Below are 27785 nucleotides of genomic sequence, written 5' to 3' on the forward strand. Positions count from 1 at the left end.
AAGTAACAACTGTTTTTTTGTTTTTGTTTTTTCAGATGGTAGGTTTCATTGAACCTGTACAACAAGTCACTTGAACATAAAGGGTCTCATTTTCGTTTCCATCAAGACCCCTTTACTCCTCTCTTAAAATTGGTATAAACTACACTATAAGACCCCTTTCTGCTGCCAGAGCTATGTAAAGGGGCCTAGTGCTAGCAAGAACTGGGTCCCATACTTCCAAGATTTCCAGTTTGTTGGCAATACCAGTATCATTCCATCTCTGCATCACTCGTGCTCTCTCTCTCTATTCCAAGAACGTGTGGCGAAAATCCCTTTGGATTAAGGTCTATTAAAATGGAAGCTAAATACCCACCCACAATGGATTCTTCCACTTCTTTACGCAATACATTTCAGAAGAGGACAGTCTCACTAGTCTTTGGCAGGATGATTGCCCTGGTGGAGGAGATGAGACAGCAAGTGAAAAGGAAGGAATCCCAGCGCTCTGACTGAGCTGAGCCCTTTTGTGCCTTCCAGGACTCTACAGAGCACAGGGGTAGTGCTGGTTACTGAGGAAAAAGGTGTGACAAAAAAAGTACCAGTAAGAGACTTATTTCCAGGCCCCCAGTCACCTGATGTGGGTAAGGATCACACAAGGTTACTACCCTGTCACATGGTCAGAATCATGTGTGGCTGCCATTACATTTACCATGTGTACCACCATTGCATTGCAATATCTGCTATAGAGCTGCTCCCTCACGGGCACAAAGCATCCCAAAGGGAGCAAAAAAGGGCCATGGCTCTGTCCCACCTCCCCACCTACACTATATGCCAGCCAGGGGAGCTGGGGAGCTGCACGTGCACTTTTAGAAGGTGCTGAGCACGCACAGTGATCATTTACTTCATCTGGAGTTGGGCATACAGCCCCTTCTGAAGATCAAGCCCAACTACCCTAAACTGGGTGACTAAAAATTAAAGAAACCCAGAATCAGAGAATTTTTAGAAGACGGGGGGATAGATATCAAGAGAGAGAAGGATTAAAAAAGGGAGGGGGACAGAAAAAGGGTTGTTTGGATCAGGCAGTGAAGTGTACTACAAAATGTTCCACTCACTACCCTGATGACTCTGCTTATGCGTTACATTATTCACTATCCAACCCTGCCCTTGACTGCCTTGCCTACTTAGATTTTTGGCCCTGGAGGCCTACAAGGGAGCCCCAATACTAATTTGGAGCCTTTAAATGCTACCAGAACACAAATACATGACATTACCCCTTTTGACCCAAGCAGCTAGTCAAAATTCAGGGTCTTATCGGTTCTTCCATTTGGAAGGAGAAACTGAAGATTGCGTCTGGTACCTTTGATGCAATCTGGTTAATTTACAAAGAGTGTATAAACTCCTGATTCCCTGAACACAGGCTAGCTTCCTTGCTTACCACACCAAGCCGCTTTCAACCAGCCACCCCCAAAAGCTCTCTCTCTCTCTCTCTCTGGGCTTTCCTCAGGACCATGCTACCAGCTGTTTGTACATGCAACAACTGATGCCTCACTCTATGGTGGTTCAGCAAATACAGCAGTGCAAACAAGGTGAACAGCTGCCAAGTCAGATAGCGTGGTTGCTTGTTATGACAGGACAACGACATAGAATCATAGAATATCAGGGTTGGAAGGGACCTCAGGAGGTCATCTAGTCCAACCCCCTGCTCAGAGCAGGACCAATCCCAACTAAATCATCCCAGCCAGGGCTTTGTCAAGCCTGACCTTAAAAACCTCTAAGGAAGGAGATTCCATCACCTCCCTAGGTAACCCATTCCAGTGCTTCACCACCCTCCTAGTGAAAAAGCTCACCATTGAAGTTAGTCTTCCTTGACCTGATTCTCCTCCAAGTTACACCTATTTTATACCAGCATCACTCATTGACTTCAAAGGGGGATATTCCTGATTTACCCCAGCATAAGTGACCGAACCAGGCACCTTGTGTCTGAAGACTGTGTGTCCTGAGCATCAAGCACAGGCAAAAGGACAGACATTGCTGAGCTAGGTGGTTGGTGGTACCAATGACATAGGGAAAGATAGGAGAGAGGTCCTGGAGATCACATTGAAGATGCTAGATAAAAGACTGAAGTCCAGGACGACCATAATAACATTCTCTGAAACGCTTCCAGTTCCACATGCAGAGCCAGGAAGAACTGCAGAGTCTCAATGTGTGACTGAGATGATGGTATAGGGAGGAGATTTTTAGGTTTAACTGGGGAACCTTTTGGGGGAAGGAGGAGCCTATACAGGAAGGATGGGGTCCACCTAAACCAAAATGGAATTAGACTGTTGGTATGTAAAATTAAAAAGATTGAAAAAGATGGGGGGGAGGAGGGATAACTCAGTGGTTTGAGCATTGGCCTGCTAAACCCAGGGTTGTGAGTTCAATCCTTAAGGGGGCCACTTAGGGATCTGGGGCAAAATCAGTACTTGGTCCTGCTTGTGAAGGCAGGGGGCTGGACTCAACCTTTCAGGGTCCCTTCCAGTTCTAGGAGAGAGGCATATATTTATTTAAAGGATGTTTTTTAAACTAAGGACTCTGGGAAAGCTGCCAGGTGCAGAGGAGCACACTGTCCAGGGGGAGACATCCCGTAGGGATGAATTAAAGGGGAAACTCTATATCCTAGTAAAGCAGATAGGAAAGAAGTTGGTAAAGTAGTAGGAACTAATGAGGAAGAGTTCCTTTTAAATGCAACACATGAATGCAAGCAATGAATATTGACAAAGTTTACAAGCACTTATATACAAACACTAGCAGTCTATATATTAAGATGGGTGAACTAGAGTGGCTGGCAAAAAGTTAGGATATGAATATAATCGGCAGCACAGAAATGTAGTGAAATGAGAATAATAAACGGGAGGCAGTAATACAAAGGTACAAAATATATAGTAATTGACAGACTAGGTTGTGCTGGTGCGGGAGTGGCATTATATGTAAAATAAAGAATCAAAGTAAAAATCTTAAGTGAATCAAACAGTACAATAGAATCTCTATGGATAGAAATTCCATTCTAAAACAAGAAGAATATAACAGTGTGAATATACTCCCAACTATCTGACCGGGATGACGACTGTGAAGAGTTCAGGGAGATTAGAGAGGCTACAAAGGTAGAAAATGCAATAATAATGAGGGATTTCTACTATCTTCATATAACTGGGAACATGTCACTTCAGGAAGGGATTCAGAGATAAAATTTCTAGACACCAGGGAATTGTCCTGGAATCCACAAGGGGAAAGGCAGTTCTTGCTTTAGTCCTAAGCAGAACACAGGATCTGGTAAGCGAGGTGAATATAGCTGAGCCAGTCAGTAATATTAACCATAATGTAATTAAATGTAACATCCCTGTAGGAGGAAAAATGTCAAAGAAATCCACCACAGTAGTATTTAACTTGTGAAAGGGAAACTACACAAAATGAGAAAGCTTATTAAATGGAAATTGAAAGGAACAGTCACAAGGGGTAAAATGCCTGCAAATTGCATTGATAGTGCTTTAAACGCCAAAATAGAAGCTCAACCTACATATATACTCCAAATAAATACATAAATACCAGTAAGAGAAGCAAAAATATGCCACCATGTCTAAATAGCAGAGTAAAAGAGACACGAAGGGACACTTTAAATTTGGGAGTCATTGCCTACTGATGAAAATAGAAAGAAAAACTCTGACAACTTAAGTGTAAAATTATAATTAAGCAGGCCAAGAAAGAATCTGAAGAGCCACTAGCTATGCATACAAAAACTAACAACAACAAAATTCAAGTACATCAAAAGCAGGAACTCTGCCAGCCAGTGGAGCCACTGGATGGTTGAGGTGCTAAAGAACAACACAAGGAAGAGAAGGCAATTGTGGAAAAACTAAAATGACTTCTTCGCATTCACCTTCACTGCAGAGGATACAGGGAGATCCCCCCACCTGAGCCATTCTTTTTAGATGACAAATCTGAGGAACTGTCCCAGATTGAGGTGTCAATAGGGGAAGCTTTGGAACAAGTTGGGATTCCCCCAAGAATTCTGAAATATGAAAATGCAAAATTACTAACTGTGGTATGTAATATATTGCTTAAATCAACCTCTGTACCAGATAACTGGAGGGTAGCTAATTAACACCAATTTTTTTAAAAGGTTCCAGAGGCAATCCTGGCAAGCCTAAATTCAGTCCCAGGCGAATTGGTTAAGCTCCAGTAAAGAATAGAATTATCAGATACATAGATGAACACGTTATGTTGGGGGAAAGGAACATGGCTTTTGTAAAGGGAATTCATAGCTCACCAATCTATTAGAATTCTTGAAGGTGTCAATATGGGGACACGGGTGATCCAGTGGATATAGTTACTTGGATTTTCAGAAAGCCTTTGAAAAGTTTCCACACCAACAAGCAAACTAATCAGTCATGGATCTAGTTCAAAAACAGAACACAAAGGGTAGGAAGAAATCATCAGTTTTCACAACAGAGAGAGGTAAATAGTGATGTCCCAAAAATCTGCACGGGGAACTGTGCCGTTCAACGTATTCATAAATGATCTAGAAAAGGGGGTGAACTGTGAGGTGGCAAAAATTTCCAGACAATACAAAATTATTCAAGATAGTTCAGTCAAAAGCTGATTGCAAAGAATTACAAAAGAGATTTCACAAAACAGGGTGATTGAATTTCATCTACCATTTTGTTGTCCAATGTTGAAAAGTGCAAAGTAATGCATATTGGAAAACATAATCCCAAGTATACATACAAAATGATGGCATCTAAATGAGCTGTTACCACTCAAAGATTTTGGAGTCATTGTGGATAGCTCCTTGAAAACATCTGCTCATTGTACAGCAGCAGTCAAAAAAGCAAACAGAATGTTAGGAACTATTAGGAAAGGGATAGATAAAAAGACAGAAAACATAATGCCACTATATGAATCCAAGATACAGCCACACTTTGAATGCTGCATGCAGATCGGGTCGCCTCATCTCAAAAAAAGATACATTAGAACTGGAAAAGGTATACAGAAGGACAACAAAATTTATTAGGAGGATGGAACAACTTCCATATGAGAAGAAATTAAAGAGACTGGGACTGTTTAGCTTAGCAAAGAGATGACTAATCAGAGATATGATAGAGGTCTATAAAATCATGAATGGAGTGTAGGAAGTGTTTTTTACTCCTTACATAACACAAGAACCAGGAATCACCCAATGAAATTAACAGACAGCAAGTTTAAAATCAAACAAAAGGAAGTACTCCTTCACACAAAATGGAGTCAACCTCTGGAACTCATTGCCAGTGGATGCTGTGAAGCCCAAAAGTGCAACTGAGTTCAAAAGAGAATCAATAAATTCATGGAGGACAGGTACATCAATGACTATTAGCCAAGATGGTCAGGGATGCAACCCCATGCTCTGGGTGTTCCTAAACTTCAAACTGACAGAGTCAGGGACTGGGCAACAGGAGATGGATCACTTGAAATTGCCCTTTTCTCCGTTCATTCCTTCTAAAAGCATCTGGCACTGGCCACTGTCACAACACAGGATACTAGGCTAGAGGAACCATTGATCTGACACAGTATGGCACTTCTTATATTCTTATTTATTGGTCTGCTGATTTTACTTGTGTGAAACTGCCACAGAAGTCTGAGAGGAAAGCAAGTAGGATTTGATCAATTGTATTAAGGAATATTTTGGGGGGTGGCTCACTCACTGAGAAAAAGGATGGCTTTGTGGATAAGGCATTGCACTGTGATTCAAAATATTTGGTTCATTTCCTTACTTAGCCAAATACTGCGTGACCATGGGCAAACCACTTAATCTTTGTGATGTGTTGCTTGCGGTATGCAGAATTATGAGCCTGTGTTACCTGTCTCAGCAAGTGATAGTTTTGCTTCTAAACTACAGGTCAGTTCCCTGATGCACCAGCTTGTCTGCCTTGCTGGCAAACTTTCCAGGACTCGGTCAGTCCAAACTTTGCCCTGAAGGTAACAAACAGCGAACCCCAGTTCCTGAATTTCTCAGAAATGCTTCTCTGCAGTGTCCAGTCCCTCTCACAGGACATGCTCAGAAGTTAACAACTTCACTGTCACCACAGGGACAGAGCACACCCCAGTCTGTTTAGTAGCGGAGGACTCACCCTCTAGTTTAATAAATAAAACCATTGCAGTGTTGGATATCTTATATGTAAATGTACTTCAGGTGTCCTCTACTGGTGATTTGAGCCAACAGATGAATAAATCCACATTTCTTTGTCTAGGGCATACTGGGTTCATTCCCTGCCTTCCCTATCCAGTTTAAGAACATATTTCCAACACATTCCTATAATCCTTTGTGCACAAGCTGTACATACATCACACAATGATTTTCGGGACCAAAATGTCACCAGCTTACATAGGTTACCTTACACCAGTGGTCTCCAAACTTTTTTGATTACGCACCCCTATCAGTAAAAAATTTTTGAGCACGCACCCCATGCCGCCCTGGCTCTACCATTTTTGCCAAAGCAAAAAAAAAAAGCGCCCCTCCTGCCGCGCACCCCCAAGGATCCTCTTGCGCTTTGGAGACCACTGCCTTACACGACACCTTTGATATCTATTACTCCTGGGAGTATTCTGCACCAAAATATTAAAAATTCTGCACACTATTTTAGAATTCTGCAAATTTTGTCAAAACAACACTACATAATCATGCCAGTTTCAATTATTTTGGTAATTTATTTCAAAATACCGGTCAGCAAGTATGTCTGTAACAATACAGAAACACAAAAATTCCCCCAGAGTTAAAGAAACCACTATGACAACCCAGTTACCCAGTTCCTGTTTCTCTGCCCCCTTCCCCCCCACCCCGAGCCCAGCCAGGGGTTCCTATACCCACAATCAATTCCCCCCGAACCCAACCATGACTCCCCAGCCAATACACCCAAACCCCTATCCCCCCAGAACTCAGCCGCAGCCCCCCGGTGCAATTACCTGCACCCCCTCCCCCCGAGAGCCCAGCCACGGCCCCCCCCTTGCCCAGCCACCCATCCTCCTCCCCCCGAGAGCCCAGCCACGGCCCCCCCCTTGCCCAGCCACCCATCCTCCTCCCCCCGAGAGCCCAGGGATCCAGAGGGAGAAACAGCTTGATGCTCGGTACCAAGCTTCCATAGAGTTCCTGAGCACCACCCCCTCCTTCCCTCTGAGCATGCTGGGAACTGCAGCTGCCAGGAACCCTCTAGCTCCCTCTCCCTCCCCACAGCAGTGTCTTCTATGTGCGAGCTGGGCTCTGCCGGGTCCAGTGGCCCCTAGTGGCAGCCAGCAGCACTGCAGCCCATTTCTGTGGGGGAAAGGAAATTCTGCGTGCACGTTCATTTCTGCAAAATTCTACATTGTGCAGTGGCGCAGAATTCCCCTAGGAGTATACAGTCTGTTCTGCCTAAGGGGACAGAGCCTGCCCCATTCCTACCTCCTCCGACACACCCCAAAGCTCTGGCCCTCTACGCCGAGGGTGCCACAATAGCGAGCGAGAGGGTCAGAGTGTCTCTCTCTCTCTCTCTCACACACACACACAACTGCCCATTCGCCCCCAGCAGTGATTTACGTTTCTACCAGCTGCTCCAGGAGCCCAAACTGATCTATCTGCACTGCCAGGGAGGGTCATGTGACTGCTCTGGTGGCTTCCCTTTGTTTCCCTGCCAGAAGTCTTTTTTTGCAGGGAAGCAAAGAAATCTGCGGGGACATGAATTATGCACATATGCAGTGAGGCAGAATTCCCCCAGGAGTAATAATATATATACATATTATGACAACAGTGTGTTGGGGCAATGAGTGTGTCAGGCCTGATGTGAGTTACAATATGGGGGTGACCCTCTGCCACTAGGCATTGATGAGATCCCAGGGTCACAATCTCTCTATGCCTCAGTTCCCCATCTATAAACAGATAATACCTTTTTCCTAGACTGTAAGCTTTTTGGTTCAGGGGCTGTCTCTTACAACATGTATGTATGTATGGAACCTACCACAAAGGGGCCTCAATCTTAGTTGGGCTCTCTAGGCATTACTGTAATACAAATTAATATTAATCTCTCCTATGGGACAGACTGTGCCATCAATTTTTAAAAACACATTATTCTCCCTGAGGATATCTACTTAAAAACTAAAATTCATATTATATATATATGAATAATATGGTCACAGGCATTGGAGTTTTTCTTCAAAATTTCACAGCTTTGGCACTAACTTTATTACATATTCACTTTAAAATTTGGAGCAGATTTTCCTGATCAATCAACCTGAGAGTGCATAAGACAAGGTCCAACTATTTGGAATTTGCTCTACTTTTCTACCAGACTTTATGTCTGCTAAAACTAGTTTGAGGATATCATAAAAATTTTGGTAATGCCATTTTATTCACTGGATCCTCAATAGGATAGGACAAAAGAAAATGACAGCATTAGCTACGTCTCATTTATACTTGTATGAGCAATCTTACATTATGCTTATAAAAGCAATTGTCTAGTCCACAAGAAAAAGATCCCCCAGAGTTTTCTTTAGTGTTCAATAAATGTCACAACTATTAGGATCTGACTATGGAATTATTTTATTATGCAATTTGCCCGTGTAATCATTACTGAATCAACAATATACTCATTATTTCAAAGTATGAAAATGTCTTTTTATTTTGACATAACACATGATAAAAGACATTTTCAGGTAAAAAAAGCCATTTCAACTTTTAAAAGCTACTATGGGAACTTGCTAATGTCTACCAGGAGTGTCATTTGGGTAACAGGGTACAATTCTTAACCAGACTTTGGCAAATATAATTAGTAACCTCCCACTGAGACATAGATATTAACCACTGCAAACAAATTCTGTGGTAGAGGTAGAAATTGAACACAGGTTTCCTGAGTCCCAGTCCAATGCTTTATCTACTAAGCCCTCTTTCTTCTCAGGGAGGAAGCCAAGAAAAATAAATTCCATACATGACGTGAATGAGAATTATTATTTATTGTAGTTTGGTAAAATAGGGATGCCATCATTCTTAACAAACTTTTAGCCTATGACACAAACTAACCAATCTATGACAATATCATGCAGCCCACTATGGCAATTTATACAAGACAGCCTTCTAAATGTATACTAAAACACCTGAAGAATCCTGAAAGTTATGTGGGTATGTCACAGAAGAGGGTTCCTTCATCCTAGGCACATTGCTGCAAACAGTCCTCACACACTCCTCTGTAGAGCACCACCTTGGGCTTTATGTACAATACGTTATACAAGTTCTTGTCCCCTCCTCCCCCCAACAGAAGGCTTTTACGTTAACCCTAGGCAAAGGGTGAGAAGGAGAGATCTCACCTCCTTGAGATCCTGGGCTATCCTGGCTCTGGCCTGTCCCCTCTTCTTCCCCTTCCTGTCTCTCTTTTAACTGTCCTAAGGTGATAAGCTGAATCACCTTGGGTGACAATAAGCCCGGAAGGATTAAGCAACTAGCAGGCTAAATGACCCAAATTCAACCTTTAAACACCTTTGGTTGCCCTGGATGCTTGGAATGTAACACTGAAATGTGCTTTCTGCAAACATTCATGCTAGCAAAATCATACACCCGTCAGTAAAAACATACTGGTTTTACTACCAGTTGGCAACAGGGCAGAAAACTCACTTAGAAATTAAAGCCAATGGTAATGCAATTTTTCCCCACCATTTGAGCAAGTCCAAACTTGAAAGCCTGATGTCCACGCTGCCAATAATGTCTTCTTATTCTCTGAACTAAAGGCCTGATCCAGTGCTACTGAGGTAGATGGAAAGGGTGTCAGATCAGATCCCAATGGCACCAGTTGCAAGAGAAAAGTGATCTTCAAATTGTAAAGCTATCCCAACCTCACCAAAATACTTATGCCTGGTGTGAGCAAGGGATTTCCCTCAATATTACTACTCCCAGAGGAGAGGTCAAGGGAAAGGTTTACAGAGGAGAGGGAAACAGCACAAATGGAGAGGTATCATGTGACAGTTGAATGAGCACTGAACTGGGATTCAGGAGATCTGGGTTTTATCCTTAGTTCTGCCACTGACCGCATATGTGACATTGGTTATGACACGGTAACACTGTTGATTCCCCTCTCTGCCTATTTTTTCCATCTGTTTAGATTATAAACTCTTCAAGGCAGGGATTGTCTCTAATTGTGTGTTTGTACAGCTCCTAGCACAACTGAGCTACCATCTGGAATAAGACCTTTAGATGTTACTTTAAAACAAATAGAAAATGGATTTTTTCTCACACCTCCTGTTTTCTTTCTGTAAAAGCCACAGGCTTGTGTTGGTCACTCTGTAGCTCCTGTGTGAAATCTTGTGTATAGAAAAGGCATCCTACATCTTTTAAATAAACTGATCAGTGGACTAGGAGAACTCATAGGAAAACAGGAGTTCTGCCCTGTGTCCCTAAAATCCCTTCTGCATCCATGTACCTAATGGCAAAATATGACATAGTTACCATACTACAAAAGAGTCCGGGATGATGTGAAAGTCCCAGTGGGAGCAGTGAAGAAGTTACTGCAAATACACAACATTCTATACAGAAACGGATAGTTAAGACATCAGAAAAAATACAAGACAAAACTCATTATTACAGCACTGTTATACACAAAGTCTCAGCATGCTCATAGTCTTGCTACAATAACAAGTAAATTCCTCCCCATGGTCCTCTCTGTATTACTACTTCTTACCAAGCCTTTCCCAGCTGAATTAAAACTACAGGCCCAGCGTGGGAGTGAATGATGCCACGTCAGCATGGATAATGGGCTAGAGATAATAGCTGCTTCACAAGAAGCTGTATCATAATCCAATGGGGGCTGATTCTGCCACCCTGTCAAAAATCCAAGAACTTATATGAAAAAAGTTACTTGCAAACAAGCTTTCTTCTATTTTTTCTTGGGGAAAATAAGATCCATCTTTAATGTCTGACCAGTTTTATTTGTAGGCCAGTAGGGGAGAAGCAGGGAACCCAGTGCTAGGGGTACTGATTTAGGGTCATCCTGTGATTGGGATCATAGTTATTACTAAGGCTGTGAGTTTGACACGGAGGTCACAGATTCTGTGACTTGCCAGGACCTCCGGGACTTCTGCAGCAGCCAATGCAGCTGGGCCAGGGGCCGCCTGAGCACCTCAGGTGGCCCTTGGACCAGCCGCACTGGCTGCTACTGGGGCAGTCTTGGGTCACCGTTCCCCCTTCCCCAACAGCAGGGGTTTGGGTGGGGGGGGCTGGGGCGTGGGAACGGCTCTGGGCTCAATGTCAACCAAACCACTCAAGATTCCCCCCTGGACAGATACCAAAAGCACTAAGTTCATGGTAAAGTTTAAGTGGCTGCAAAATCTCTTTTTGTAAAACCTATTCAGAACCGTCTGTAGTCAGACGCAGCAGTGTAGGGCCCCTGAAGATTTGGGGCACCACCGGGACAGCAGGTAAGAGCAGGTCGGCTCCCGCACACCCAGTGCGTGCTGCAGTCTCCGGAGCCATATTCACAGAGCAGAATGAGCCAGAGTGGCACATTCTGTTTGAGGAAGAGGGTACGGGGGTCTCTGCGGGAAACTGTGACTCTCCACTACGAGGCAGGCCAGGCGGCTCGGTATCCTTTGCTGCCTCGTCCCTCCCCCCAAGGCTGCGAGCCAGGGCTGCTGCAGCACCTACAGCAGACAAAGCTTGGTGTGTGTCAGCAATGGGGGGAGGATTCTTCTGGGGGTCCACGGGCTGAGGTGGTGGCTGTGCCCCCTCAAAACACTGCGGTCAGCAGTGCCGGCTGGGGACCACCTTCAGTGGAGCCCCCGCCTTCCCCTCCTCCATCCCCCCTCAGGTAACCTGGGAATATACAAGACAAATCAAACTCCTGAAAGGGGTACAGTAGAAGATTCAGAAAAGAAATTTGAGGTTGAATTTTTTAAGGTTGTGATGGATAAAGCAATATCTGCCATTGATGAAAGGTTTAATACTTTACGAGCATACCATGAACAGCTTGGATTTTTGTATGACATAACTAAATTCAACGAAATAGGAAAACAAGAGCAGCTAGTGACAAAGTGCAAGAACCGAGAGAGCCTCCTGAAGCACAGTGATAGTTTTGATTTAAATGGACTTGAACTGCACGAAGAATTGAGTCCATTGTCATCAATGTTGCCACATGCGAAGTTGGTGATGGACATTGCACAGTTTATTCATACCAGCAAACTTGTTGACATATATCCTAATGTGTACATGGCCACTCATCTTCTACTGACAATTCCTGTAACAGTAGCATCAGGAGATACTCAAAACTAAAACTCATTAAAAACGATCTACACTCTACAATGAGTCAGGAACGCTTCACTGGCCTTGCTATTCTTGCAATCAAATAAGACATCACTTTGATGTTGTCATACGATGACAGTATTACTGATTTTGCAGCCAAAAAAGTCAGAAAGATTGCTTTTAATTAAAAACAATCCTTGTTTCAATACCTCTTCATAGTAATTTCCAATAAAATGTTGACAGATTTAAAAAAAAAAACATATTTGCATCATTCTGTCAATAAATCGGAATTTTTTTCTATAGCGCTATTTCTTCAGTGCAAATATAGTCCATCAGCATTATAGCGGGCTTAATTTGTTTAAACTGTTTTTAATAAAGTGCATGTGACAAGTTTTCCAATATTGTAAGCTTATGCTTGTGTTGCTAAGAGCAAGCCGGGCATAGGGGCACCAGTTTAATAATACTGCGTAGGGCCCTATAAATCCTAAGGACGGCCCTGAGCCTATTTTCTGATTATTACTTTTCTTATTTAAGGCTAAGGCCCGGTCTACATTTGGGGGGGGGGGGGGGGGGAATTGACCTAAGATACGCAACTTCAGCTATGAGAATAGCGTAGCTGAAATCGACATATCTTAGTTTGACTTACCTCGCGCCCTCACGGCGCGGGGTCGATTGCCGCGGCTCCCCCGTCGACTTTGCTTCTGCCTCTCGCTGAGCTGGAGTTCAGCAGTCGACGGGAGAGCGATCGGGGATCGATTTATTGCGTCTACACTACACGCAATAAATCGATCCCCGATAGATCGATCGCTACCTGCCCATCCGGCGGGTAGTGAAGACATACCCCAAGACTTTTTTAAAAGAGCCAAAGGGAGTTAGGTAGCCAAATGCCACTGAAATTCAATGGGAGTTGCAATATTGCCAACCTCAGCATCCAAAAACTGGATGTCAGGGCACCAAAAATCATGAGACTTGTAAAATATGTTTTGGGTTCTTCCCCCCCCTCCCCACCATTTGTCTTCTGGCTTTTGAGCTTGAGGGTTCATGTTTTCAAGTTTTTTCCTGCAACCGTAAGGGCTAGAAACTTAATTCTTCTGTTAAACGATAGCTGAGATGCTTATATAATCAACTCCAAAAGCCACAAACACCTGAGCATGTTGCATAACTTTACTCATAAGAGTAGTCCCATTGAAGTCAATATTACTTCGCACCAGCATGAAGCTAAGCATGTCAGCCAGTCTTTGCAGGATCTGGGCCTTTATGTTCCATTTTATCACCGGACAGTATAAGCTTTTAAAAGAAAAATTGGAATTCTGCTGTAAATGCAACTTCCATAAAAAAGATTAAGGGCTGCGGGACTTAAAAGCCTTTCCTGTGGTGTTTGAAGGTGTGTTCCAATCAATTATTTATTTATGTCTGTAAAGGATGCTGAGATAGGAAAATGCAGCTTGAAACAGGCAGCCTCTGAATTCTTCCCAGCACACTCTTGGGTCATGATTCACCTATTCACCTGCCATACCCCTGTTTAATTAATCCATCTGCAGATAAGTTACAGTCAGAGCCAGGATATTGCAGATGAAGCTGGAGACTCATAAAATGAGAGAAGCCTTATTGAAAAGTAGCACTTCATAAGAGAATAAAAAACAGATTATCAACGAAGCACCTAATCCTGGTATAAATGCATGAGATTTAATCAAATTAAGATTTATAATTCTGTTTTTAAAATCTAATTTAGTTATTTACAAGAAATTACCATCATACAGTATATCTGCAAATATATAGCGGTAAATGTCACAGGATTACTAAAAGCCTTTTAATTTGCTGGGGAGGCAGATGCAGAAATTCACAATTAAATATTGTTCATGGATTCTACTCAGATCAAAGTTAAAAGTCTACAGCTTTATATGTTATCATTAGGGCTGGTTGAAAATGTCCTCAAATTGTTTTTCAACAAAACATTTTTTTATGAAAAAAATGTCTATTTTCTGTGGAAAATGTTGACTTTTTAGTCAAAAAACCCAAACACCTTAATCTATAATGTTTTGTTTTAGCAGTGTTGTCATGATGCTTTATAAGAGTTATAGCTCAGGTCTCTCATACCCCCATTCTCCTCCCCAGCCAGACTATCTTTCCTATGATGCACTGCAGCTGGAGACTCCCATGATGCACTGTGGTAGCTCCACAAGTGGGGACAGTGTGATGAATAATGGAAAATGTAATCCAGCCAAAGAGTCCAGCCTGTAGAGGAGAATGTGGGCATAAGGTAGTCAAATTACAGCTCCCATGAAGAACCTCAACAGTGTTTTGGAACAGAATTATTATTTTTAAATTTAGCTGAAAGCTTTTGGACAAAATTTTCAGTTAAGGACCAAAAATTTTTACCACAATTTTTACCTTTCCATGTAAAGTGTTGATTAAAAACAATTTTCTTCAAAACTTTCTGCACATTTTCCAACGAGCAATAGTTAACAGTCTACACAAGCCTAGCTCTATGTAAACATAAAAACCTGGCAATAACCTTGAGAACCACTAAAGAAAGTGATATACAATAGGGAAATGAAAAAAGTAACCAATGTCTCCCAATGGTATTTATTGTTATTTCAGGTTAAGCCCATTGCACTGTGCCATCTCTCTCCCTCCCCTGCCCCCCCCCTCCCACACACACACACCTAGCACATCACCATTTCTCCAACATCTACACACATTTTTTTAAAGCAAAAGGTACCTACATGATGGAAGTGGAGCTGCTTTGTAACAATCTAAGAATACTGAAATGTGCCAGTTTTGTGAACACTATATGTGACCTGGTCAGTGAGGAGACATTGTATACTCAGTTATAAGACTTTCCTGTACAAATTCGTTGATCTAGCTTAAGAGGGGATTGTGGGAAAAACAAATGGGAAGAAGACAATGGCTCCAGATAAAGACACCTCAGTGCACACACACAAAAGACAATGAGTGAGGCTATCAGCTTTGAGGAGCTTACAGCATGTCTTTAACAAGACCCAAGCCTTGTTCTGCCAATGCTGGGAACTAAAAGATCACAGGGCTATGAAGAGTTACTAAGTGACCAGTCTCATGGATGATCATGAGGATTAAGCATCTCAGAAACGGATTCTCCCCCTAAGGCTGGGAGAGAGAAATAATTTGTGAGTTAAGGGAATGGAGTGCGACAGCCAAATCCGAGAATTCTCAGGTGAAAGGGAAGCCGTGTTGCATAGCATGTTAGACCTACCAGGATCCCCTTGAGGAACACTGTTAGGTATCTGGCAAGCTAGATGTGTGTACAGTCTGCTTTTCTCTGAAATACTTTGCTTTTAGGATTTTCTTTGGTCATTGATTACCATGGTCATTCCCCCAGACTTGCAGATGCTGGACGTAAGTCAGACGTGCTGAGATAATCAGAGTTGATGCACAGGTGACTGTAGCCCAAGGCCTGGTCTGGGAGTGGGAGAATCACACGGCTGAAGTCTGAGACCTGGAAGATGCCCTGGAAAAGCCCAGGGGAGTCAGAAGCGCAGTTACCCAGATAACTGTGACAGCTTCCTCTGCAGATTGGATGCTATCCGGGGAAGAAAGTAATTACTCTCTCATGGCAGATTGGTATCCTATGTAATGGCTTTTTAGTTCTTCCAGCCAACTACCACAGCTAGCGTAAATTCACCCCTTGTTAGCCATTCTCAAGAGGCCGATGATTGCACAGACATGGAGAATGGGGCCTCTGATTCCATGAAAGTGTTTTCTGCCAGTTGACAGTGGAAGCTCATTGGTGAGGCTTATACAACATTCAAAAAGTTACACCAGCAATAAATCTAGTCCCTTCTCTTCAGTTTAGTGAAATTCACCCTGGTGCAGAGGATCAGCCTAAGGTGTATGCATCACTTAAGCTCTCAAAAATAGGACAAATTAGATTTCATCTCCAGGGTCGATTTCACCCACGGTGAGTAAACACCAGGAAATTAGTTCTTAAAAATAAACTCCATATTAAACATTCTATAATAGCAAAGACAAACCATTTCTTTCTGTAGCAAAAGGAAAAATAGAACAAAATTAAATTAGTGACCTTATTCTAAAAATCCACCCCGTATTTCTTCTCATGACCACCAACTTTCATCTCCTTTCTTTATATTATACTTCCCCAATGTATTTTTCTTTCCAGCTCCAGTTCTTTCCACCTTGTATTTCCTTTCCTTGTTCTATTTTGCTGCTTCTTCCCGTGATGCTTAACAAGACAGCAGAAGCTTAGCATGTCCCTTTGAAACATATCAGTGTCTTCTTGAAGAAGCCCAGCTCGTAATCAGCCTGTGTTTCCTTAAGATAACCTTAGTGGCATGTCATTTCCTGGACTTATCTTCACTAAGAGAATTATGTTGGCCATTTACTGGTATTTGTGATTTTTTCTTCAACTAATAGCCCAATCCTGCTTTCAGTATTTGAGGCCCGATCCAAAGTCCATTGAAGTCAAGGGAAAAGTTTCTGTTTACTTCAGATGGGTTTGGATCAGTTCTCTAAATCAATTGGAGAAGTCCTGGGCAGACTGAGGTTAATGGCAGAGTAATAACAGGAAATTTATATAGAAGTCAATTTGACTCACCAAAAGCATCACAGCAGCAATCAGTTTTCACGTCACTCTTAATTGTGAGCAGGGCAGGAGACTACTAAACAAGTGTAGAGCGTCATCTAGAAGTTATAGCAGTGATTATGCTAATATAGAATCATACAGTTCTAAGACTGTAGAGTTGAAAGGACCTTGAAAGGTCATCTAGTCCAGTCCTCTGCATTGAGGCAGGACTACATTTCCCTCATCTGTTCTTAAAATTCCCCAATGAGAGAGATTCCACAACCTCCCTTGAAACCTATTCCAGTACTTAACTATCCTTATAGTTAGAAAGCTTTTCCTAACATTTAACCTAAATTTCCCTTGCTGCAGATTACTTCTTGTCCGACCTTTAATGGACATGGTGAACAATTGATCACCATTCTCTTTATAACAGCCCTTAACATATTAAAAGACTTACCAGGTCCCTCCTCAGTCTCCCTTCCTAAAGACAGTTTTTTTTTCTTCTAACCTTTCCTCTATAGGTCAGGTTTCTAAACAATATCATTTTTGTTGTTCTTCTCTGGACTCTCTCCAATTTGTCCACATCCTTCTTAAAACCTGGCACCCAAAATTGGACACAATACTCCAGCTGAGGACTCACCAGGGCTAAGTAGAGCAGGACAATTACCTTCTGTGTTCTGCATACAACTGAAGATTAGACTTTTTTCACAACTGCTTCACATTGTTGACTCATATTCAGTTTGTGATCCCAGATCTTTTTCTGCAGTACTGTTGCCTAGCGGTTATTTCCCATTTGCTATTTGGGCATTTGATTTTTCCTTCCTCAGTGTAGTATTTTGCGCTTGTCTTTATTGAATTGCATCTAGTTGATTTCAGACTCATTCTCTATTTTTTTCAGATCATTTTGAATTCTAATTCTGTTCTCCTAAGTGCTCGCAACTCCGCCCAGTTTGATGTCCGTCACAGTCTGTACTCTTATGTTCACCCCTTTTACAAGACTATGATAAATTATGTACAAAGTATGCCTTGTGAGGTATCATTTGAAAACTCAATTTTCTGATAATTATTGTCCTGGTAACATGTGTGTGGCAACACTGAATATAAAGTTATAACATTCCACTGTATGATATTATTGAGACACATTCCAAAGTCTGCAAAAACAGTCACAAACCAGTTCCTCAGAAACAAAAGGCAAACCGATGCCTCAGCTAGCTGCCAACAAGAACAAATGGACTATCACTTGGTTAAGTGGCTATTTGTTGGTAGGGAAAAGGGTGTGAGTGAGAAATGTATATGTTGGCAAAGAAACAGATGGAGGTTCCTATTTCCACAGACTTTCTCCTGAACCTCAGCTGGAAATGATTTTCAAAGAAAAAAAAGAGAACTATAAGAAAGGGGAATGGATGCCCCCAAATACTCCTCCCTTTCTCTCTGCCTGCAGCATCACCACCACCAAAAGGACAAGAAAGTAACACTGAACTGGGGGAGGGATCTTGGCCAAAAGGAACTGCTGAAGCAGGTGGTGAAAGATACCTGTGCTTTGAATTCATTTAGCTTGTTCAGATATTAGTTGTGTTTTACCTTTTATTTTCTTGGAACCAATTCTGACTTTTATGCCTCATTAACTGTAATCACTTAAAAATCTATCTTTCTGTAGTTAATAAACTTGTTTTATTGTTTTATGTAAACCAGTGTGCTTGGACTGAAGTGTTTGGGAAACTGCATTTAAGATAACGGGATTTTTGCATATAATTTTCTATTAATGAAATGATGGACTTTGTGAGCGCTTGTATTGTCCAGGTGAGGGCTGGGCAGTATAAGACGTAGATTTCCGGGAGCAAATCTGGGACTTGAAGTTGGCTGGTGTTGCTCTGCAGTGGAATTCAAGAGTGGCTGGTCATAGCCCTCATACCAGTAGATCTAGGAGTAATTTATATACGGGAGTCTGTGCCTGAATAGACCAGGAATGGTAGCGCTCACAGTAAAGCAGTGTCAAAGGCACCCCAGGTTGGAGAACTGAGGGGACACAGCTGTTCAACAGTCCAGCTAGTACCCTGGGTAATGTCACAGTGTCATCCACAAATTTTATAAGCATACTCTCCACTGCATTATCCAAGTCATTAATGAAAATATTCACTAGTCCTGAACCCAGGACAGATACCGGTGACTGCCACTGATTTCATTAATAAAATAATAAATGATAATAAGAGAACAAAATGTATGACATTTAAGTGCTATTCTTGATCAGCTACAGAGCTGATCAAAATATTTCAAGTAATCAAAAATTCGACCACTCAAAATTTTATGTTTTACTTTCAAAAAAATAGGGAACATTTTCAAAATAAAGTTGAGAAATATTCCCCCTCCCCCACCATTCAGCTCTAGTCATTTTAAATATTCACAGTAACAGTTTTGCACACAGCTCCTACAATAAACAAATGAAAAAAGTTGCCTTCAAACCAAAGGAAAAATTGCTTTATTTTATATCTTAAAATAGAATTCTTCTTTTAACCTATCGCTGTCTACAAGGGAACTTTGGTAGACTTAACTACACCGCTCTGGCGTTTGAGCGACGTAGTTAAACTGACCTGATTTTCTAGTGTAGACCACAGCTAAATTTCACAACACTTTACACGATTTTTTGCAAGCCCTTGTTTTCCCTTTAAAAATATCAGAAAGAAAAAGTGACAATAAAAATCCTCTTGCCTTCAAAAAAATAATTAATAAAAGACTTCCTTGAAATGCAGCAGTCAATATTTCTCCTAAAAATGTCAATATTGGAGCTGTTCTGGTAGGCTGTGTTTGTCAGAGTTACATTTCTCTATTTGGAAGTATCTGAAAGGGATAGATTTTTCTTCCAATAGCTGGAGAGGGGCTGCCCACTCATACATACATCTACAGGTGACTTCATACTTATAGATGTCAAGCCAGATTTCAGTTTGCTGTGTCAGACATGTCCTTATTCCAAACATTCCACTTAAAAAGCTAAAGCAACTTTTTTTTGGTCTTTAGCTTATTACTCTCATCATTATGGGTAGATCTCCCCCCTCCCGCCCCGAGTTAATAAAACATACCCATCAACAAAAGGGAAAAGCCTGAATTTGCACAATGAGAGACAGCTGGACCACACCACCAGAACACTATGTCTAAGAACAGACTTGAAGAGAAAATGGATTTTATGTCTTTTAATGACATACGCTCATAAATAGTTATCAAAAAATCCACACAAAAAATGACGGAAGAGTTTTCTGCCAGAAAACCCTCATCTGACAAAATTTAAATGTTTCACAGGAACTATAGATTGTTGAAATTTTTGTGGGAAATAATTTAAGTGTTTCATTTCAATAAGGTCAAAATGTTGCATTTCAACTATCATTTAGACTTTTATATCATAGATCATTTGAAACGAGCTTGAAGTTAACATTTCAACATTATTAAAACGGAATGTTTCAATAAACTCAAAGTGAAATAGTTTTGGAATATTTTGTTTTGTAAAAAGTTTGAGATTGATTTTTCATCCCAGTTCAGGATGAAACCAAATTTCAGGAAATTTCGGGATTTCATAGGACAGAAATCCCATTTTTCAAAACCAGTTCTACTTATATTTATAACACCCTAGTCTGATATTTCAAAAGTTCATACTAAACTGACCCCAACTGTCACAAATTTTGCTAGATAGCTTGATAGCTACCAGTCACCTCAGAGACTGTACATCAGGAAAAAGAGGAGTGATTGAAAATGTGTTACTTGAACATGAGAGGCTTTACTTAGAACCTAGTACAGGCCCCCCAAAAAGTGAGGTTTAAAACTTGTTAGCTGGTGGTTAACCCTAGGGTTTGCCTTCATTGCAGACATTGTCCCTATCTATACAAGGTATAAGCGATGATCACTTAACATGTCAGCCATCAACACACCACTCATTTTCTGAGTCTAGACAAGCTGATGGAGAAGAGTGGTTATTCTCCTGTGAAAGTGGCTACACATGATTTTTTATTTGACTAGGTCAAGAGGGAACAAACTAGACAAAGCCAAATTCGGTCTCAAAAGCAAGTGCACCTCTGCTGACCTAAGTGGAGTTGTGCATTTACAGCAGGGGAGCTCAAACTTCATGGCACCATGACCCCCTTCTGACAACAAAAGTTACTACACAACCCCAGGAGCGGGGACTGAAGCCAGAGCCTGCTTGAGCCCCACTGCCCTGGGTGGGAGGGCCAAGGCCAAAGCCCAAGCCCCACTACCCTGGACAGGAGGCGAGGGGGCAAAGTTGAAGTTCAAGAGCTTCAGCCCCAGGCAGGGGGCCTGTAACCTGAGCCCTGCCACCCAGGGCTGAAGCCCTCAGGCTTTGACTTCAACCCTGGGCAGTGGGGCTCAGGCTTTGGCCCCAGACCCCAGCAAGTCTAAGCCAGCCCTGGCGACCCCATTATAATGAGGTTGTGACCCACCTTGGGATCCCGACCCACAGTTTGATAACCGCTGATTTACACCATATCTGAATTTGGTTTATTAAGGCTCATGGTATGATAATAGAAGGGTTTCACTTATTTCTTTTATCATAGTGCGTAAGATCCCTAGTCAAAGACCAGGTCTCCACTGTGGAAGGCTCTCTTCAAACAAACACCACAGTCCCTGTCTCAAAGAGCTTACAATTTAAGCACATAATCTCTTTCCAGGAAAACTGAATATTACTCCGTCCCAAAGCCTTACTTGCAATGTACGTATTCATTTTTTTATAAATCCATTTCCACTCAGGCCACTCCCTTAAATCACTGTTTACTCTAAACACCCCATAATGCTGAACCATTATCAGTTATGCAGCGTGAAATTCACCTGTCTGTAGAAAAGAGCCAGAATACAGTCATTGCAAACCTCATTTTTAGGGTTTACATTGTACATAGGTCTTGTGTGAATCCTGACTTTCACCCCTAAAACACACTCTCTGTAACATCACAGGAAAGCCAAAGAAATCAGCAGCACACAAGTGCAAATTGTAATTTTCCCCCTTTTAAATTCATTGTCTTATGTATAATAGAAATCATGTTTGTGGGGTTGGAGTATCTATGTAATAATCAGCATTTATCAATCACAATTTTGGCTCTGCAACAATCTTTAGCCACATTCAGAAATCATTGATGGCCCAGGATAGTCCTCTGCCATCACCATTATGTTGGTATGCATTGTTTGTGTAAATAATAGTGTTATTAAAACACACTAAAATAATAAATTATTTAGAGCCACACTGGGAACCAGTTACTCATATAGAACAACTCCTCACTCTGAGAAGTACCACTCATTATAAAGGACTATGAAACTAGAATCAGGGTATCAGAATCTGCCCCTGAATGTCAGCAAATATGGTTGTTGCCTCTTCTTTTCTTAATGCTAAATATCTGGGATCCTACTGTTTTCATTCCTTGTTTTGTACATTAACCTGGTTAGGAAAACCTTCAAATCTCTCAAGCAGTTCAGGACACATCTGCTGTCTAGAACATGTGCAGAATGCATGGATGTTTGCATGACTGCAGCCCCTTGGTTGCCCCTTAAAAGGAAGAGTTTCTGTCACAGAAGATGAAGTTGATGTGATATTATAGATATCATGAGTCATAATAAGCCATGACATTAAAAAAACACCAAAAACAACTTTGCTGATAAAACCTGTCAAGAAGCTCTGTAAGTATAGTGACAGTAAATTAATACAATTTTGTAATATGTGTTATATTTTGATAACAGAAAGGTTGGCAAATCCATCATGTCTCAAGTTGCTGAAGTAGAAAAACTAGTTACCCTCACACCATTTATCATCACCTGCCTATCTGCTAACACCTTAAGCATCACACAAAACACTGCTCAGTGTGTAAATGTTCCTAATTTCACAGAAGGCAGCCAAGAACATTCTATTGCAAATATTTGGGAAGATAATGTAGCCATAGGTATTAGCAAATAGAAGTCTGAATACTCATCCTCTGCCAGCCCCCCCCCCCCCCGCCCCCCATCACACACACACTTTATAAAACTTGCACTATTTGGAGTGACAGCAGGTGCTTTATCTAGTCACGGCCACATAGTTGTACAGACTGAGAAAAAAATAGATCCATTCTTATTACTGTGAGTTTCTGCACTTCACAGAGAGAGGGGTTTATTCTGGAGTTATCTGATGGGCCAGATTCTCAACAGACAAATCAGCGACACTCCAGTGAAGACAACGAGAGCTCAAACTTCATGAATAATGAGCCAGTAGGCTAAATCTGGAGGTGATGTAAATGGTGAGAGTTACACAGCCAAAATGAGTGTGAGAAGATACATGGGTAAACAGTTCTATCATTTTATGCTTTCTGCAGATTGTTTTACCAGCTGTAATCCTGCCCTTCCTCCCTGCAGTATGTAAATTACATCAATCCACACTCTTCTCCTTTAATGTACTACACTCATGTATTTCACACCACTATTTAAGGTCCCCGTTCAGAACACTTAATTTTTAGCATGAGTTAAAGACCATCCCAAATTCAGCAAAACACAATCCCATGCTTAATTTTAAACAGGTGCTTAAATCCCATTGAAGTCCCATGACTAACTTTGAGGCCATGTCTACACTTACCAGGGATCAACGCTGCTGTGATCGATGCAGTGGGGGTAGTGGTGGTGATTTAGTGGGTCTAATGAAGACCCGCTAAATTGACTGCAGAGTGTTCTCCGGTCAACTCGGGTAGTCCAACGGAATGAAAAGATTAAGGTAAGTTGATGGGACACGCTCTCCCGTCAATGCAGCATGGTGTAGACACCACAGTAAGTCGACCTACTATATTGACTTCAGCTACGTTATTCACATAGCTGGAGTAGCATAAACGTAGGTTGACTTACCCCAGTAGTGTAGACAAGGCCTTAATTAATGCTTTGCTGAATAGCGATGGCTTTAAGCATACCCCAACTCTACCTTTAAGGATTAGTCTAGCAGAAAAAATTGCCATAAATATTCAGTAACTTTGACTTATGGTTATATGCCCCCTTCATGTTTACTTTGTGCAAGTGTCCTAAAGAATGAATTTTCTAAATCCTGGTGTACACTTTATGGTGCCATAGCTACATTGTTCAGGCGTGTGAAAAAGCCACATCTGAGAAAGCCAAATTTATGCTGACCTAACCCTGGTGTAGATGTGGCTAGATCAACAGAAAAATGCTTCCATCAACCTTGCCACCATCGCTAAGGAAGGTGAAGGAAAAACCCTGTAGCTGTGCTGCTGTAGCACCAATAACGTAGAGATGGCCTAAGAGGAATGTTTGCAGATCCTAGAATAGACTCACTCCCTTTCACATTAAACCAGTCTTTATAGTGTATCTAGGGAGAGAGAGACAAGGTATTCATCTTCCAATAATGCTAAATAATAAGCCCCATTATTATCCTCAAATACCTATGGAGAAATAATGGTGTCTGTGTGATCTAATCTAGAATTAATATGATTATGGCATTCTGAGGTTGTACTCTTATTCTGAAAAGCAAAATAGACTACCAGACAGAATGATTTCAACAACTGAATGCACTCAGCACCTCACAACAACTATCAGGATCGGCCTAAAAATGATGAGATATGATGGCACAGGGATCACAAGAGTGACCATCTGGCCCTAGATCAATTATACGTTTGTTCTTCTGCCCTTTGCAAGTACAGCTAGTCAGGAAATGGTTTTTCCATCCCACCAAAGTCTGAGATTTTGGAAATTTGTTGTGTGTCAGGGCAAAATAGAAATGTTGAGAATTTCTGCAAACCCCAAATCCAAAAATAAGTAAGTAAATAAATGGTTCCGCGTAATTAAGACACTCTTATAATAATTTTAAAATGTTTTGCTTCTATTTTGAAGATATAATACAAAAATATTTCTATATTTAATGAGAATGAGCGAAGGGGATGGATCACTTGATGATTACCTGTTCTGTTCATTCCTTCTGGGGCACCTGGCATTGGCCACTGTCGGAAGACAGGATACTGGGCTAGATGGACCCTTGGTCTGATCCAGTAGGGCCATTCTTATGTTCTTAAATTTCTAAACAAAGTCATTTTGAAGAAGAAAATTTGACTTGGAAATATGCCTACTACAATACAGTGAGCCCGAGGGATTCAGTAGCCATGTGCCTAGATGGAAATACATCTGCACAGTCTAGTCACATTACAGACGGTGAGAGTAAGATTCTGAGCTGAGGCTCCCCAGGGCTGTCTATGGCTTGTGGTGCAAGCCAGAATGCCCACAGAGCATATCGTGCTGCCACGCCCCAGCACAACCCCTACCCCTGCGTTTGAAGTGGGCTGCATAGAGGTGGTGTCCATGATGGCCCAACACAATGCCTGCTCCAGGGGGATTCGCCTCCTGGTCCCTTACAGCTCCTCTAAACCTTGAAAGTGAGGATAGGGAGTGGAATCTTAGGCCTGAGCTGCACAACAGAGTGACAAGGTGGTTCCAATATCTTTTATTGGATCAATTTCTCTTGGTGAAAGAGAAGTTTTCTAGCTACACAGAAGCTCTTCAGATCTGGAACAAAGTACTCAGAGTGTCCTTAGGTCAAGATAGCTGCATCACTCAGAGCTGTGAAAAACTTAACTACATTGCACAGGGAGTCATGTCAACCCAATCCCCACTGTAGACACTGGTAGGTTGACAGAAGAATTCTTCCTCAACATGCCTACTGCTTCTCATGGGGTGGATTTACTACAGCAACAGAAAAAACCCGTCCATTACTGTAACAAGTGTCTACACTACAATGGTGTAGCTGCAGTTGTGCCACTATAGAGCTTGTAGTGTAAACATATCCTTATATTGGTTGTTCAACACTGCCGCACCTCTTAACATATGTATGAGGTTTAAGTACAGTAGAAAAACTTTGTATATATTAAACTAAAGAAAGTACATTTTCCAATGGATTTTTCAAATGAAACCAAGGCTCATTCAAATTTCATGCCAAAAATGAAGCATTTCCCTTCTAAGGAAGAAGCACAGGACCCCTACTCTATATGCATCACAGGTCATCCGTTGCAGGCTCCTATTAGATTCTGGAAAAATCATTGTTTAAATGGTTGTTTAAATCAAATGTAAACCCCGACAGACCAATATTCAACCTGAAAAAAAGGCTACTCAAAGATACACATGCTAATTGCAATATACAAATCACTCTTTTCATATAATTAAATGGTTGTAAGAAAAAAATCCCAAGCGGCCACATGAGTAGGTACATCATAAATCTGGATTATTAAAAAAAATTATAAATGCATAGATTTCCTAGGCATCTTGATTAGCAGAGCTTTGTTAGCACCTCTATCTTCTCTCTGGTATGATAAACTGCATAATCATGACTGCAAAGATCATGAAGCAGCATGTGTCACAGAAAGCAGTAGAATGCTAATTTCAGTGCCACAATTGGGAATTATATAGTCAATATTTAGCAAACAGATGGGGTTGGTGAGAGATTAATTATATTGTACTCTTGAATACGGGGGTAAAAATGTCAAAGTGCTTATCAATTTAGGATCTTTTAAAAGACTTTAGGCTCCTAAATAAGTGGTCTGATCATCAAAAGTTTCAGGGGCCCAACGATTCCCATCAAATTCAATGGGAACTGCTGAAGGCTCAGTACTTTAAAAGGGTCAGGACACATATTTGGGTACCTACATTATACGCAGAGCTGGTAGAGATGCTTATAATTAAGGTTGCCCAACACTTCCCATTACAATAAGCCCCTGTTTTCAGCTGCTTGTAACTGCCAACTAACTGTTTGAGCTGAAGTTTCCCATGCTTGCTCTCTTCCTTAGGCTGAATTAATATGTTTCTGAGTCTGTCTACAGACAGCACAGACTTCTGCCAGCATAACTATGTCAGTCAGGGTGTCAAGAGGTGGGATTCCTGACTTGACAAAACTATGCCGGCAGAAGCCTCTAGGGTAGATGGTAGTAGCAAAACAGTGCTTTTGCTGGTACAGCTTGTCTTGCTTGATGGTAGTGGAATACGTTATACCAGTAAAAGCTCAAATCTGCAGTGAACGTGTTCTTAAAACAAACAACATATGCTGGGTAGTCATTCGAGGCTACCATGACACAAAATATATGGCAGAACGTGGGTAAAACCATGGAGCAGGAGACATACAATTCTCCTCCAAGGAGTTCAGTCACAAAATTTATTTATTTTTAAACAAGCATCAGGATGGAAGCATGTCCTCTGGGATGGTGGTTGAAGCATGAAGAGGCATATCTGGCATGTAAATACCTTGTAATGCCAGCTAAAAAGTACCCAGCAAACACCTGTTCTCACTTTCAGTTTCTGGAAGTGGGCATGCATGCTCCTCTCCTTCCGTCAGGAGAGCATATGGTAACATCATTGCTTGTTATTCTCATAAATAACATCTCTGGTAGTTAACATCAAGGTCCATTGGGCCATCCTGGTATTTGATACTCCTTTCCCCTGCAGTTTCCCTGATAAAATATACTTCAGGGGAGAGTGAGGTGTTTATATTAAAACAGGGGCTGTGCCAGTAGTCAAAGCAAAAGCTTCAATGGCCCCCACAGCAGATAAACATGCTCTTTCACATATCCCAAACTGCTGCTCCATAGGGGTTAATCTTCTAGACTCATATGCTACCGGTATTAACTTCCTGTCAGTTTCTTGCATCAATACCGCCACTAGACTTTGTTGGGTTGCTGCCAACTTAATCACAAATGGCTTGTTTATCTCTGGGAATTTCAACGCTGGAGTTTGCATCAAGGCTTGTTTTAAATGACAGAAAGCTTTTTCTTGTTCAGGCCCCCCACTCCCATTCTACTTTCTTTTTTAGTAAACGCCACAAGGGTCCAGTTATAGTGGCAAAATTCCAGCTGTGTTTCCTTAAATAGTTAAACCCTCCTAACATCACCCTCAACGCATGAGAATCCTCCGGCCTTTGTAAATTCATTAATGATTTCACCTTTTGTTGATCTACCTGAATTCCTTGTTTCCCTAGGGTCTCCCCCAAAT

This window comes from Emys orbicularis, chromosome 6 (assembly GCF_028017835.1).
Source record: "Emys orbicularis isolate rEmyOrb1 chromosome 6, rEmyOrb1.hap1, whole genome shotgun sequence".
Lineage (NCBI taxonomy): Eukaryota > Metazoa > Chordata > Testudines > Emydidae > Emys > Emys orbicularis.